The sequence below is a fragment of the Phyllobates terribilis genome, unplaced genomic scaffold, assembly GCF_046119375.1.
Source record: "Phyllobates terribilis strain yellow unplaced genomic scaffold, ASM4611937v1 Scaffold_2__4_contigs__length_985480577, whole genome shotgun sequence".
NCBI lineage: Eukaryota > Metazoa > Chordata > Amphibia > Anura > Dendrobatidae > Phyllobates > Phyllobates terribilis.
Genome location: NW_027362762.1, coordinates 560,859,144 through 560,877,570, shown reverse-complemented (window position 1 = coordinate 560,877,570; position 18,427 = coordinate 560,859,144).

Here is an 18,427-nt window from a genome sequence, read left to right as displayed (position 1 = left end):
CTAAATATCAAGGACTCATTGGGTGAATCGCTCTGGAACTGAAATCGGAACGCTCACTGACATTTCCCCGATCTGAAAGTCTGATAAACGCCGGAAAAATGACTCAGTCCAAGAAAAAAAAAATTTCAACTTTTTTCAATTTTACCCCTGTGGGATATATATTCTATCCACACACATTTTGAACAATCCTGGGGTACCCTCACACATATTATTCCCTCATTTAGTGGATATTTTCACAAAAAAGTGAAATTTTCAAAAATCCCGAAAATTGGCTGAAAACGACTTAATATCAAGGACTCATTGGGCGAATCACTCTGGAACTGAAATCGGAACGCTCACTGACATTTCCCCTCTCTGAAAGTGTTATAAACGCCGGAAAAATGACTAAGTCCTAAAAAAAAATTTGTTCAACTTTTTTCAATTTTACCCCCGTGGGATATATATTCTACCCACACACATTTGGAACTCTCCTGGGGTTCCCTCACACATATTATTCCCTCATTTAGTGGATATTTTCACAAAAAAGTGAAATTTTCAAAATATCCAGAAAATTGGCTGAAAACGACTAAATATTAAGGACTCATTGGGAAAATAGCTCTGGAACTGAAATCGGAACGCTCACTGACATTTCCCATATCTGAAAGTCTGATAAACGCCGGAAAAATGACTAAGTCGAAGAAAAAAAATTTTTCAACTTTTTTCAATTTTACCCCCGTGGGATATATATTCTACCCACACACATTTGGAACTCTCCTGGGGTACCCTCACACATATTATTCCCTCATTCAGTGGATATTTTCACAAAAAAGTGACATTTTCAAAAATCCAGAAAATTGGCTGAAAACGACTAAATATCAAGGACTCATTGGGCGAATTGCTCTGGAACTGAAATCGGAATGCTCACTGACATTTCCCCTATCTGAAAGCCTGATAAACGCCGGAAAAATGACTAAGTCCGAAAAAAAAAATGTTCAACTTTTTTCAATTTTACCCCCGTGGGATATAAATTCTACCCACACACATTTGGAACTCTCCTGGGGTACCCTCACACATATTATTCCCTCATTTAGTGGATATTTTCACAAAAAAAGTAAAATTTTCAAAAATCCAGAAAATTGGCTGAAAACGACTAAATATTAATGACTCATTGGGCAAATTGCTCTGGAACTGAAATCGGAATGCTCACTGCCATTTCCTCTATCTGAAAGTCTGATAAACGCCGGAAAAATGACTAAGTCCAAGAAAAATTTTTTTTCAACTTTTTTAAATTTTACACCCGTGGGATATATATTCTACCCAAACACATTTGGAACTCTCCTGGGGTACCCTCACACATATTATTCCCTCATTTAGTGGATATTTTCACAAAAAAGTGAAATTTTCAAAAAATCCAGAAAATTGGCTGAAAACTACTAAATATCAAGGACTCATTGGGCAAATCGCTCTGGAACTGAAATCGGAACGCTCACTGACATTTGCCCTATCTGAAAGTCGGATAAACGCCGGAAAAATGACTAGGTCCAAAAAATAATTTTTTTTCAACTTTTTTCATTTTTACCCTCGTGGGATATATATTCTACCCACACACATTTGGAACTCTCCTGGGGTACCCTCACTCATATTATTCCCTCATTTAGTGGATATTTTCACAAAAAAGTGAAATTTTCAAAAAATCTAGAAAATTGGCTGAAAATGACTAAATATCAAGGACTCATTGGGCTAATCGCTCTGGAACTGAAATTGGAACGCTCACTGACATTTCCCCTATCTGAAAGTCTGATAAACGCCGGAAAAATGACTAAGTCCGAAAAAAAAAAATTTCAACTTTTTTCAATTTTACCCCCGTGGGATATATATTCTACCCACACACATTTGGAACTCTCCTGGGGTACCCTCACACATATTATTCCCTCATTTAGTGGATATTTTCACAAAAAATTAACATTTTCAAAAATCCAGAAAATTGGCTGAAAACGACTAAATATCAAGGACTCATTGGGCGAATCGCTCTTGAACTGAAATCGGAACGCTCACTGACATTTGCCCTATCTGAAAGTCTGATAAACGCCGGAAAAATGACTAGGTCCAAAAAATAATTTTTTTTCAACTTTTTTCATTTTTACCCTCGTGGGATATATATTCTACCCACACACATTTGGAACTCTCCTGGGGTACCCTCACACATATTATTCCCTCATTTAGTGGATATTTTCACAAAAAAAGTGAAATTTTCAAAAATCCAGAAAATTGGCTGAAAACGACTAAATATCAAGGACTCATTGGGCGAATCGCTCTGGAACTGAAATCGGAACGCTCACTGACATCTCCCATATCTGAAAGTGTGATCAATGCCGGAAAAATGACTAGGTCCAAAAAATATTTTTTTTTCAACTTTTTTCATTTTTACCCTCGTGGGATATATATTCTACCCACACACATTTGGAACTCTCCTGGGGTACCCTCACTCATATTATTCCCTCATTTAGTGGATATTTTCACAAAAAAGTGAAATTTTCAAAAAATCTAGAAAATTGGCTGAAAACGACTAAATATCAAGGACTCATTGGGCGAATCGCTCTGGAACTGAAATAGAAACGCTCACTGACATTTGCCCTATCTGAAAGTCTGATAAACGCCGGAAAAATGACTAAGTCCGAATAAAAAAATTTTAAACTTTTTTCAATTTTACCCCCGTGGGATATATATTCTACCCACACACATTTGGAACTCTCCTGGTGTACCCTCACACATATTATTCCCTCATTCAGTGGATATTTTCACAAAAAGGTGCCATTTTCAAAAATCCAGAAAATTGGCTGAAAACGACTAAATATCAAGGACTCATTGGGCGAATTGCTCTGGAACTGAAATCGGAATGCTCACTGACATTTCCCCTATCTGAAAGTCTGATAAACGCCGGAAAAATGTCTAAGTCCAAGAAAAAAATGTTTTCAACTTTTTTCAATTTTACCCCCGTGGGATATATATTCTACTCACACACATTTGGAATTCTCCTGGGGTACCCTCACACATATTATTCCCTCATTTAGCGGATCTTTTCACAAAAAAGTGAAATTTTCTAAAATCCAAAAAATTGGCTGAAAACGACTAAATATTAAGGACTCATTGGGCGAATCGCTCTGGAACTGAAATCGGAACGCTCACTGACAGTTGCCCTATCTGAAAGTCTGATAAACGCCGGAATAATGACAGTCCAAAAAAAATTTTTTTTCAACTTTCTTCAATTTTACTCCCGTGGGATATATATTCTACCCACACACATTTGGAACTCTCCTGGGGTACCCTCACACATATTATTCCCTCATTTAGTGGATATTTTCACAACAAAGTGAAATTTTCAAAAATCCAGAAAATTGGCTAAAAACGACTAAATATCAAGGACACATTAGGCGAATCGCTCTGGAACTGAAATCGGAATGCTCACAGACATTTGCCCTATCTGAAAGTCTGATAAACGCCGGAAAAATGACTAAGTCCAAAAAAAATTTTTTTTCAACTTTCTTCAATTTTACCCCCGTGGGATATTTATTCTACCCACACACATTTGGAACTCTCCTGGGGTACCCTCACACATATTATTCCCTCATTTAGTGGATATTTTCACAAAAAAGTGAAATTTTCTAAAATCCAGAAAATTGGCTGAAAACGAATAAATATCAAGGACTCATTGGGCGAATCGCTCTGGAACTGGAATCGGAACGCTCACTGACAGTTGCCCTATCTGAAAGTCTGATAAACGCCGGAAAAATGACTAAGTCCAAAAAAAATTTTTTTTCAACTTTCTTCAATTTTACCCCCGTGGGATATATATTCTACCCACACACATTTGGAACTCTCCTGGGGTACCCTCACACATATTATTCCCTCATTTAGTGGATATTTTCACAAAAAAGTGAAATTTTCAAAAATCCAGAAAATTGGCTGAAAACGACTAAATATCAAGGACACATTAGGCGAATCGCTCTGGAACTGAAATTTGAATGCTCACAGACATTTGCCCTATCTGAAAGTCTGATAAACGCCGGAAAAATGACTAAGTCCAAAAAAATTTTTTTTTCAACTTTCTTCAATTTTACCCCCGTGGGATATATATTCTACCCACACACATTTGGAACTCTCCTGGGGTACCCTCACACATATTATTCCCTCATTTAGTGGATATTTTCACAAAAAAGTGAAATTTTCAAAAATCCAGAAAATTGGCTGAAAACGACTAAATATTAAGGACTCATTGGGCAAATCGCTCTGGAACTGAAATCGGAACTCTCACTGACATTTCCCCTATCTGAAAGTCTGATAAACGCCGGAAAAATGACTAAGTCCAAGAAAAAAATTTTTTCAACTTTTTTCAATTTTACCCCCATGGAATATATTCTACCCACACACATTTGGAACTCTCCTGGGGTACCCTCACACATATTATTCCCTCATTTAGAGGTTATTTTCACCAAAAAGTGAAATTTTCAAAAATCCAGAAAATTGGCTGAAAACGACTAAATATTATGGACTCATTGGGCAAATCGCTCTAGAACTGAAATCGGAACGCTCACTGACATTTCCCCTATCAGAAAGTCTGATAAACGCCGGAAAAATGACAGTCCAAGAAAAATAAATTTTCAACTTTTTTCAATTTTACACCCGTGGGATATATATTCTACCCACACACATTTGGAACTCTCCTGGGGTACCCTCACACATATTATTCCCTCATTTAGTGGATATTTTCACAAAAAAAGTGAAATTTTCAAGAATCCAGAAAATTGGCTGAAAACGACTAAATATTAAGGACTCATTGGGCGAATCGCTCTGGAACTGAAATCGGAATGCTCACTGACATTTCCCCTATAAGAAAGTCTGATAAACGCCGGAAAAATGACTTAGTCCAAGAAAAAAAAAATTTTCAACTTTTTTCAATTTTACCCCCGTGGGATATATATTCTACCCACACACATTTGGAACTCTCCTGGGGTACCCTCACACATATTATTCCCTCATTTAGTGGATATTTTCACAAAAAAAGTGAAATTTTCAAAAATCCAGAAAATTGGCTGAAAACGACTAAATATCAAGGATACATTGAGCGAATCCCTCTGGAACTGAAATAGTAACGCCCACTGACATTTCCCCTATCTGAAAGTCTGATAAACGTCGGAAAAAAGACTCAGTCCAAGAAAAAAAATTTTTCAACTTTTTTCAATTTTACCCCCGTGGGATATATATTCTACCCACACACATTTGGAACTCTCCTGGGGTACCCTCACACATATTATTCCCTCATTTAGTGGATATTTTCACAAAAAAGTTAAATTTTCAAAAATCCAGAAAATTGGCTGAAAACTACTAAATATTAAGGACTCATTGGGCAAATCGCTCTGGAACTGAAATCGGAACGCTCACTGACATTTCCCCTATAAGAAAGTCTGATAAACGCCGGAAAAATGACTTAGTCCAAGAAAAAAAAAATTTTCAACTTTTTTCAATTTTACCCCCGTGGGATATATATTCTACCCACACACATTTGGAACTCTCCTGGGGTACCCTCACACATATTATTCCCTCATTTAGTGGATATTTTCACAAAAAAAGTGAAATTTTCAAAAATCCAGAAAATTGGCTGAAAACGACTAAATATCAAGGACTCATTGGGCGAATCGCTCTGGAACTGAAATCGGAACGCTCACTGACAGTTGCCCTATCTGAAAGTCTGATAAACGCCGGAAAAATGACTAAGTCCAAAAACAATTTTTTTTCAACTTTTTTCAATTTTACCCCCGTGGGATATATATTCTACCCACACACATTTGGAACTCTCCTGGGGTACCCTCACACATATTATTCCCTCATTTAGTGGATATTTTCACAAAAAAGTGAAATTTTCAAAAATCCAGAAAATTGGCTGAAAACGACTAAATATCAAGGACTCATTGGGCGAATCGCTCTGGAACTGAAATCGGAACGCTCACTGACATTTCCCCTATCTGAAAGTCTGATAATCGCCAGAAAAATGACTAAGTCCAAAAAAATTTTTTTTCAACTTTTTTTAATTTTACCCCTGTGGGATATATGTTCTACCCACACACATTTTGAACTCTCCTGGGGTACCCTCACACATATTATTCTCTCATTTAGTGGATATTTTCACAAAAAAGTGAAATTTTCAAAAATCTAGAAAATTGGCTGAAAACTACTAAATATTATGGACTCATTGGGCGAATCGCTTTGGAACTGAAATAAGAACGCTCACTGACATTTCCCCCATCTGAAAGTCTGATAAACGCCGGAAAAATGACTAAGTCCAAGAAAAAAATGTTTTCAACTTTTTTAAATTTTACCCCCGTGGGATATATATTCTACCCACACACATTTGGAACTCTCCTGGTGTACCCTCACACATATTATTCTCTCATTTAGTGGATATTTTCACAAAATAGTGAAATTTTCAAAAATCCAGAAAATTGGCTAAAAACGACTAAATATCATGGACACATTAGGCGAATCGCTCTGGAACTGAAATTGGAATGCTCACAGACATTTGCCCTATCTGAAAGTCTGATAAAAGCAGGAAAAATGACTAAGTCCAAAAAAAAATTTTTTTCAACTTTCTTCAATTTTACCCCCGTGGGATATATATTCTACCCACACACATTTGGAACTCTCCTGGGGTACCCTCACACATATTATTCCCTCATTTAGTGGATATTTTCACAAAAAAGTGAAATTTTCAAAACTCCAGAAAATTCGCTGAAAACGACTAAATATTAAGGACTCATTGGGCAAATCGCTCTGGAACTGAAATCGGAACGCTCACTGACATTTCCCCTATCTGAAAGTCTGATAAACGCCGGAAAAATGACTAAGTCCAAGAAAAAAATTTATTCAACTTTTTTCAATTTTACCCCCGTGGAATATATTCTACCCACACACATTTGGAACTCTCCTGGGGTACCCTCACACATATTACTCCCTCATTTAGAGGATATTTTCACCAAAAAGTGAAATTTTCAAAAATCCCGAAAATTGTCTGAAAACGACTAAATATCAATGACTCATTGGGCGAATCGCTCTGGAACTGAAATAGGAACGCTCACTGGCATTTCCCCTATCTGAAAGTCTGATAAACGCCGGAAAAATGACTAAGTCCGAAAAAAAAAATTTCAACTTTTTTCAATTTTACCCCCGTGGGATATATATTCTACCCACACACATTTGGAACTCTCCTGGGGTACCCTCACACATATTATTCCCTCATTTAGTGGATATTTTCACAAAAAAAGTGAAATTTTCAAAAATCCAGAAAATTGGCTGAAAATGACTAAATATCAAGGACTCATTGGGCGAATCACTCTGGAACTGAAATCGGAATGCTCACTGACATTTCCCCTATCTGAAAGTCTGATAAACGCCGGAAAAATGACAGTCCAAGAAAAAAAAATTTTTCAACTTTTTTCAATTTTACCCCCGTGGGATATATATTCTACCCACACACATTTGGAACTCTCCTGGGGTACCCTCACACATATTATTCCCTCATTTAGTGGATATTTTCACAAAAAAAGTGAAATTTTCAAAAATCCAGAAAATTGGCTGAAAACGACTAAATATCAAGGACTCATTGGGCGAATCGCTCTGGAACTGAAATCGAAACGCTCACTGACAGTTGCCCTATCTGAAAGTCTGATAAACGCCGGAAAAATGACTAAGTCCAAAAACAATTTTTTTTCAACTTTCTTCAATTTTACCCCCGTGGGATATATATTCTTCCCACACACATTTGGAACTCTCCTGGGGTACCCTCACACATATTATTCCCTCATTTAGTGGATATTTTCAAAAAAAGTGAAATTTTCAAAAATCCAGAAAATTGGCTGAAAACGACTAAATATCAAGGACTCATTGGGCGAATCGCTCTGGAACTGAAATCGGAACGCTCACTGACATTTCCCCTATCTGAAAGTCTGATAAACGCCGGAAAAATGACTAAGTCCAAAAAAAATTTTTTTCAACTTTTTTTAATTTTACCCCTGTGGGATATATGTTCTACCCACACACATTTGGAACTCTCCTGGGGTACCCTCACACATATTATTCTCTCATTTAGTGGATATTTTCACAAAAAAGTGAAATTTTCAAAAATACAGAAAATTGGCTGAAAACGACTAAATATCAAGGACTCATTGGGCAAATCGCTCTGGAACTGAAATCGGAACGCTCACTGACATTTGCCCTATCTGAAAGTCTGATAAACGCCGGAAAAATGACTAAGTCCAAGAAAAAAATGTTTTCAACTTTTTTCAATTTTACCCCCGTGGGATATATATTCTACCCACACACATTTGGTACTCTCCTGGGGTACCCTCACACATATTATTCCCTCATTTAGTGGATATTTTCACAAAATAGTGAAATTTTCAAAAATCCAGAAAATTGGCTAAAAACGACTAAATATCATGGACACATTAGGCGAATCGCTCTGGAACTGAAATTGGAATGCTCACAGACATTTGCCCTATCTGAAAGTCTGATAAAAGCAGGAAAAATGACTAAGTCCAAAAACAATTTTTTTTCAACTTTCTTCAATTTTACCCCCGTGGGATATATATTCTACCCACACACATTTGGAACTCTCCTGGGGTACCCTCACACATATTATTCCCTCATTTAGTGGATATTTTCACAAAAAAGTGAAATTTTCAAAAATCCAGAAAATTCGCTGAAAACGACTAAATATTAAGGACTCATTGGGCAAATCGCTCTGGAACTGAAATCGGAACGCTCACTGACATTTCCCCTATCTGAAAGTCTGATAAACGCCGGAAAAATGACTAAGTCCAAGAAAAAAAATTTTTCAACTTTTTTCAATTTTACCCCCGTGGAATATATTCTACCCACACACATTTGGAACTCTCCTGGGGTACCCTCACACATATTACTCCCTCATTTAGAGGATATTTTCACCAAAAAGTGAAATTTTCAAAAATCCCGAAAATTGTCTGAAAACGACTAAATATCAATGACTCATTGGGCGAATCGCTCTGGAACTGAAATAGGAACGCTCACTGGCATTTCCCCTATCTGAAAGTCTGATAAACGCCGGAAAAATGACTAAGTCCGAAAAAAAAAATTTCAACTTTTTTCAATTTTACCCCCGTGGGATATATATTCTACCCACACACATTTGGAACTCTCCTGGGGTACCCTCACACATATTAGTCCCTCATTTAGTGGATATTTTCACAAAAAAAGTGAAATTTTCAAAAATCCAGAAAATTGGCTGAAAATGACTAAATATCAAGGACTCATTGGGCGAATCACTCTGGAACTGAAATCGGAATGCTCACTGACATTTCCCCTATCTGAAAGTCTGATAAACGCCGGAAAAATGACAGTCCAAGAAAAAAAAAATTTTCAACTTTTTTCAATTTTACCCCCGTGGGATATATATTCTACCCACACACATTTGGAACTCTCCTGGGGTACCCTCACACATATTATTCCCTCATTTAGTGGATATTTTCACAAAAAAGTGAAACTTTCAAAAATCCAGAAAATTGGCTGAAAACGACTAAATATCAAGGACTCATTGGGCGAATTGCTCTGGAACTGAAATCGGAACGCTCACTGACATTTCCCCTATCTGAAAGTCTGATAAACGCCGGAAAAATGACTAAGTCCAAAAAAAATTTTTTTCAACTTTTTTTAATTTTACCCCTGTGGGATATATGTTCTACCCACACACATTTGGAACTCTCCTGGGGTACCCTCACACATATTATTCTCTCATTTAGTGGATATTTTCACAAAAAAGTGAAATTTTCAAAAATACAGAAAATTGGCTGAAAACGACTAAATATCAAGGACTCATTGGGCAAATCGCTCTGGAACTGAAATCTGAACGCTCACTGACATTTGCCCTATCTGAAAGTCTGATAAACGCCGGAAAAATGACTAAGTCCAAGAAAAAAATGTTTTCAACTTTTTTCAATTTTACCCCCGTGGGATATATATTCTACCCACACACATTTGGTACTCTCCTGGGGTACCCTCACACATATTATTCCTTCATTTAGTGGATATTTTCACAAAATAGTGAAATTTTCAAAAATCCAGAAAATTGGCTAAAAACGACTAAATATCATGGACACATTAGGCGAATCGCTCTGGAACTGAAATTGGAATGCTCACAGACATTTGCCCTATCTGAAAGTCTGATAAAAGCAGGAAAAATGACTAAGTCCAAAAACAATTTTTTTTCAACTTTCTTCAATTTTACCCCCGTGGGATATATATTCTACCCACACACATTTGGAACTCTCCTGGGGTACCCTCACACATATTATTCCCTCATTTAGTGGATATTTTCACAAAAAAGTGAAATTTTCAAAAATCCAGAAAATTGGCTGAAAACGACTAAATATCAAGGACTCATTGGGCGAATCGCTCTGGAACTGAAATCGGAACGCTCACTGACATTTCCCCTATCTGAAAGTCTGATAAACGCCGGAAAAATGACTAAGTCCAAAAAAATTTTTTTTCAACTTTTTTTAATTTTACCCCTGTGGGATATATGTTCTATCCACACACATTTTAAACTCTCCTGGGGTACCCTCACACATATTATTCTCTCATTTAGTGGATATTTTCACAAAAAAGTGAAATTTTCAAAAATCTAGAAAATTGGCTGAAAACTACTAAATATTATGGACTCATTGGGCGAATCGCTTTGGAACTGAAATAAGAACGCTCACTGACATTTCCCCCATCTGAAAGTCTGATAAACGGCGGAAAAATGACTAAGTCCAAGAAAAAAATGTTTTCAACTTTTTTAAATTTTACCCCCGTGGGATATATATTCTACCCACACACATTTGGAACTCTCCTGGTGTACCCTCACACATATTATTCTCTCATTTAGTGGATATTTTCACAAAAAAAGTGAAATTTTCAAAAATCCCGAAAATTGGCTGAAAACGACTAAATATCAAGGACTCATTGGGCAAATCGCTCTGGAACTGAAATCGGAACGCTCACTGACATTTGCCCTATCTGAAAGTCTGATAAACGCCGGAAAAATGACTAAGTCCAAGAAAAAAATGTTTTCAACTTTTTTCAATTTTACCCCCGTGGGATATATCTTCTACCCACACACATTTGGTACTCTCCTGGGGTACCCTCACACATATTATTCCCTCATTTAGTGGATATTTTCACAAAAAAGTGAAATTTTCAAAAATCCAGAAAATTGGCTGAAAATGACTAAATATCAAGGACTCATTGGGCGAATCGCTCTGGAACTGAAATCGGAATGCTCACTGACATTTCCCCTATCTGAAAGTCTGATAAATGCCGGAAAAATGACAGTCCAAGAAAAAAAAAATTTTCAACTTTTTTCAATTTTACCCCCGTGGGATATAGATTCTACCCACACACATTTGGAACTCTCCTGGGGTACCCTCACACATATTATTCCCTCATTTAGTGGATATTTTCACAAAAAAAGTGAAATTTTCAAAAATCCAGAAAATTGGCTGAAAACGACTAAATATCAAGGACTCATTGGGCGAATCGCTCTGGAACTGAAATCGGAACGCTCACTGACAGTTGCCCTATCTGAAAGTCTGATAAACGCCGGAAAAATGACTAAGTCCAAAAACAATTTTTTTTCAACTTTCTTCAATTTTACCCCCGTGGGATATATATTCTACCCACACACATTTGGAACTCTCCTGGGGTACCCTCACACATATTATTCCCTCATTTAGTGGATATTTTCACAAAAAAGTGAAATTTTCAAAAATCCAGAAAATTGGCTGAAAACGACTAAATATCAAGGACTCATTGGGCGAATTGCTCTGGAACTGAAATCGGAACGCTCACTGACATTTCCCCTATCTGAAAGTCTGATAAATGCCGGAAAAATGACTAAGTCCAAAAACAATTTTTTTTCAACTTTCTTCAATTTTACCCCCGTGGGATATATATTCTACCCACACACATTTGGAAATCTCCTGGGGTACCCTCACACATATTATTCCCTCATTTAGTGGATATTTTCACAAAAAAGTGAAATTTTCAAAAATCCAGAAAATTGGCTGAAAACGACTAAATATCAAGGACTCATTGGGCGAATCGCTCTGGAACTGAAATCGGAACGCTCACTGACATTTCCCCTATCTGAAAGTCTGATAAACGCCGGAAAAATGACTAAGTCCAAAAAAATTTTTTTTCAACTTTTTTTAATTTTACCCCTGTGGGATATATGTTCTATCCACACACATTTTGAACTCTCCTGGGGTACCCTCACACATATTATTCTCTCATTTAGTGGATATTTTCACAAAAAAGTGAAATTTTCAAAAATCTAGAAAATTGGCTGAAAACTACTAAATATTATGGACTCATTGGGCGAATCGCTTTGGAACTGAAATAAGAACGCTCACTGACATTTCCCCCATCTGAAAGTCTGATAAACGCCGGAAAAATGACTAAGTCCAAGAAAAAAATGTTTTCAACTTTTTTAAATTTTACCCCCGTGGGATATATATTCTACCCACACACATTTGGAACTCTCCTGGTGTACCCTCACACATATTATTCTCTCATTTAGTGGATATTTTCACAAAAAAAGTGAAATTTTCAAAAATCCCGAAAATTGGCTGAAAACGACTAAATATCAAGGACTCATTGGGCAAATCGCTCTGGAACTGAAATCGGAACGCTCACTGACATTTGCCCTATCTGAAAGTCTGATAAACGCCGGAAAAATGACTAAGTCCAAGAAAAAAATGTTTTCAACTTTTTTCAATTTTACCCCCGTGGGATATATCTTCTACCCACACACATTTGGTACTCTCCTGGGGTACCCTCACACATATTATTCCCTCATTTAGTGGATATTTTCACAAAATAGTGAAATTTTCAAAAATCCAGAAAATTGGCTAAAAACGACTAAATATCATGGACACATTAGGCGAATCGCTCTGGAACTGAAATTGGAATGCTCACAGACATTTGCCCTATCTGAAAGTCTGATAAAAGCAGGAAAAATGACTAAGTCCAAAAAAAAATTTTTTTCAACTTTCTTCAATTTTACCCCCGTGGGATATATATTCTACCCACACACATTTGGAACTCTCCTGGGGTACCCTCACACATATTATTCCCTCATTTAGTGGATATTTTCACAAAAAAGTGAAATTTTCAAAAATCCAGAAAATTCGCTGAAAACGACTAAATATTAAGGACCCATTGGGCAAATCGCTCTGGAACTGAAATCGGAACGCTCACTGACATTTCCCCTATCTGAAAGTCTGATAAACGCCGGAAAAATGACTAAGTCCAAGAAAAAAATTTTTTCAACTTTTTTCAATTTTACCCCCGTGGAATATATTCTACCCACACACATTTGGAACTCTCCTGGGGTACCCTCACACATATTACTCCCTCATTTAGAGGATATTTTCACCAAAAAGTGAAATTTTCAAAAATCCCGAAAATTGTCTGAAAATGACTAAATATCAAGGACTCATTGGGCGAATCACTCTGGAACTGAAATCGGAATGCTCACTGACATTTCCCCTATCTGAAAGTCTGATAAACGCCGGAAAAATGACAGTCCAAGAAAAAAAAATTTTTCAACTTTTTTCAATTTTACCCCCGTGGGATATATTCTACCCACACACATTTGGAACTCTCCTGGGGTACCCTCACACATATTATTCCCTCATTTAGTGGATATTTTCACAAAAAAAGTGAAATTTTCAAAAATCCCGAAAATTGTCTGAAAACGACTAAATATCAAGGACTCATTGGGCGAATCGCTCTGAAACTGAAATCGGAAAACTCACTGACATTTGCCCTATCTGAAAGTCTGATAAACGACGGAAAAATGGTTAAGTGCAAAAAAAAAATTTTTTTAACTTTTTTAATTTTACCCCCGTGGGATATATGTTCTACCCACACACATTTGGAACTCTCCTGGGGTACCCTCACACATATTATTCTCTCATTTAGTGGATATTTTCACAAAAAAGTGAAATTTTCAAAAATCCAGAAAATTGGCTGAAAACGACTAAATATTATGGACTCATTGGGCGAATCGCTTTGGAACTGAAATAAGAACGCTCACTGACATTTCCCCCATCTGAAAGTCTGATAAACGCCCAAAAAATGACTAAGTCCAAGAAAAAAATGTTTTCAACTTTTTTCAATTTTACCCCCGTGGGATATATATTCTACCCACACACATTTGGTACTCTCCTGGGGTACCCTCACACATATTATTCCCTCATTTAGTGGATATTTTCACAAAATAGTGAAATTTTCAAAAATCCAGAAAATTGGCTAAAAACGACTAAATATCATGGACACATTAGGCGAATCGCTCTGGAACTGAAATTGGAACGCTCACTGACAGATGCCCTATCTGAAAGTCTGATAAACGCCGGAAAAATGACTAAGTCCAAATAAAAAAAGTTTTCAACTTTTTTCAATTTTACCCCTGTGGGATATATATTCTACCCACACACATATGGAACTCTCCTGGGGTACCCTCACACATATTATTCCCTCATTTAGTGGATATTTTCACAAAAAAGTGAAATTTTCAAAAATCCAGAAAATTGGTTGAAAACGACTAAATATCAAGGACTCATTGGGCGAATCGCTCTGGAACTGAAATCGGAACGCTCACTGACAGTTGCCCTATCTGAAAGTCTGATAAACGCCGGAAAAATGACTAAGTCCAAATAAAAAATGTTTTCAACTTTTTTCAATTTTACCCCTGTGGGATATATATTCTACCCACACACATATGGAACTCTCCTGGGGTACCCTCACACATATTATTCCCTCATTTAGTGGATATTTTCACAAAAAAGTGAAATTTTCAAAAATCCAGAAAATTGGCTGAAAATGACTAAATATCAAGGACTCATTGGGCGAATCGCTCTGGAACTGAAATCGGAATGCTCACTGACATTTCCCCTATCTGAAAGTCTGATAAACGCCGGAAAAATGACTTAGTCCAAGAAAAAAAAAATTTTCAACTTTTTTCAATTTTACCCCCGTGGGATATATATTCTACCCACACACATTTGGAACTCTCCTGGGGTACCCTCACACATATTATTCTCTCATTTAGTGGATATTTTCACAAAAAAAGTGACATTTTCAAAAATCCAGAAAATTGGCTGAAAACGACTAAATATCAAGGACTCATTGGGCAAATGGCTCTGGAACTGAAATCGGAATGCTCACTGACAGTTGCCCTATCTGAAAGTCTGATAAACGCCGGAAAAATGACTAAGTCCAAATAAAAAATGTTTTCAACTTTTTTCAATTTTACCCCTGTGGGATATATATTCTACCCACACACATTTGGTACTCTCCTGGGGTACCCTCACACATATTATTCCCTCATTTAGTGGATATTTTCACAAAATAGTGAAATTTTCAAAAATCCAGAAAATTGGCTAAAAACGACTAAATATCATGGACACATTAGGCGAATCGCTCTGGAACTGAAATTGGAATGCTCACAGACATTTGCCCTATCTGAAAGTCTGATAAAAGCAGGAAAAATGACTAAGTCCAAAAACAATTTTTTTTCAACTTTCTTCAATTTTACCCCCGTGGGATATATATTCTACCCACACACATTTGGAACTCTCCTGGGGTACCCTCACACATATTATTCCCTCATTTAGTGGATATTTTCACAAAAAAGTGAAATTTTCAAAAATCCAGAAAATTGGCTGAAAACGACTAAATATCAAGGACTCATTGGGCGAATCGCTCTGGAACTGAAATCGGAACGCTCACTGACATTTCCCCTATCTGAAAGTCTGATAAACGCCGGAAAAATGACTAAGTCCAAAAAAATTTTTTTTCAACTTTTTTTAATTTTACCCCTGTGGGATATATGTTCTATCCACACACATTTTAAACTCTCCTGGGGTACCCTCACACATATTATTCTCTCATTTAGTGGATATTTTCACAAAAAAGTGAAATTTTCAAAAATCTAGAAAATTGGCTGAAAACTACTAAATATTATGGACTCATTGGGCGAATCGCTTTGGAACTGAAATAAGAACGCTCACTGACATTTCCCCCATCTGAAAGTCTGATAAACGGCGGAAAAATGACTAAGTCCAAGAAAAAAATGTTTTCAACTTTTTTAAATTTTACCCCCGTGGGATATATATTCTACCCACACACATTTGGAACTCTCCTGGTGTACCCTCACACATATTATTCTCTCATTTAGTGGATATTTTCACAAAAAAAGTGAAATTTTCAAAAATCCCGAAAATTGGCTGAAAACGACTAAATATCAAGGACTCATTGGGCAAATCGCTCTGGAACTGAAATCGGAACGCTCACTGACATTTGCCCTATCTGAAAGTCTGATAAACGCCGGAAAAATGACTAAGTCCAAGAAAAAAATGTTTTCAACTTTTTTCAATTTTACCCCCGTGGGATATATCTTCTACCCACACACATTTGGTACTCTCCTGGGGTACCCTCACACATATTATTCCCTCATTTAGTGGATATTTTCACAAAATAGTGAAATTTTCAAAAATCCAGAAAATTGGCTAAAAACGACTAAATATCATGGACACATTAGGCGAATCGCTCTGGAACTGAAATTGGAACGCTCACTGACAGATGCCCTATCTGAAAGTCTGATAAACGCCGGAAAAATGACTAAGTCCAAATAAAAAAAGTTTTCAACTTTTTTAAATTTTACCCCCGTGGGATATATATTCTACCCACACACATTTGGAACTCTCCTGGTGTACCCTCACACATATTATTCTCTCATTTAGTGGATATTTTCACAAAAAAAGTGAAATTTTCAAAAATCCCGAAAATTGGCTGAAAACGACTAAATATCAAGGACTCATTGGGCAAATCGCTCTGGAACTGAAATCGGAACGCTCACTGACATTTGCCCTATCTGAAAGTCTGATAAACGCCGGAAAAATGACTAAGTCCAAGAAAAAAATGTTTTCAACTTTTTTCAATTTTACCCCCGTGGGATATATCTTCTACCCACACACATTTGGTACTCTCCTGGGGTACCCTCACACATATTATTCCCTCATTTAGTGGATATTTTCACAAAATAGTGAAATTTTCAAAAATCCAGAAAATTGGCTAAAAACGACTAAATATCATGGACACATTAGGCGAATCGCTCTGGAACTGAAATTGGAACGCTCACTGACAGATGCCCTATCTGAAAGTCTGATAAACGCCGGAAAAATGACTAAGTCCAAATAAAAAAAGTTTTCAACTTTTTTCAATTTTACCCCTGTGGGATATATATTCTACCCACACACATATGGAACTCTCCTGGGGTACCCTCACACATATTATTCCCTCATTTAGTGGATATTTTCACAAAAAAGTGAAATTTTCAAAAATCCAGAAAATTGGCTGAAAACGACTAAATATCAAGGACTCATTGGGCGAATCGCTCTGGAACTGAAATCGGAACGCTCACTGACATTTCCCCTATCTGAAAGTCTGATAAACGCCGGAAAAATGACTAAGTCCAAAAAAATTTTTTTTCAACTTTTTTTAATTTTACCCCTGTGGGATATATGTTCTATCCACACACATTTTAAACTCTCCTGGGGTACCCTCACACATATTATTCTCTCATTTAGTGGATATTTTCACAAAAAAGTGAAATTTTCAAAAATCTAGAAAATTGGCTGAAAACTACTAAATATTATGGACTCATTGGGCGAATCGCTTTGGAACTGAAATAAGAACGCTCACTGACATTTCCCCCATCTGAAAGTCTGATAAACGGCGGAAAAATGACTAAGTCCAAGAAAAAAATGTTTTCAACTTTTTTAAATTTTACCCCCGTGGGATATATATTCTACCCACACACATTTGGAACTCTCCTGGTGTACCCTCACACATATTATTCTCTCATTTAGTGGATATTTTCACAAAAAAAGTGAAATTTTCAAAAATCCCGAAAATTGGCTGAAAACGACTAAATATCAAGGACTCATTGGGCAAATCGCTCTGGAACTGAAATCGGAACGCTCACTGACATTTGCCCTATCTGAAAGTCTGATAAACGCCGGAAAAATGACTAAGTCCAAGAAAAAAATGTTTTCAACTTTTTTCAATTTTACCCCCGTGGGATATATCTTCTACCCACACACATTTGGTACTCTCCTGGGGTACCCTCACACATATTATTCCCTCATTTAGTGGATATTTTCACAAAATAGTGAAATTTTCAAAAATCCAGAAAATTGGCTAAAAACGACTAAATATCATGGACACATTAGGCGAATCGCTCTGGAACTGAAATTGGAACGCTCACTGACAGATGCCCTATCTGAAAGTCTGATAAACGCCGGAAAAATGACTA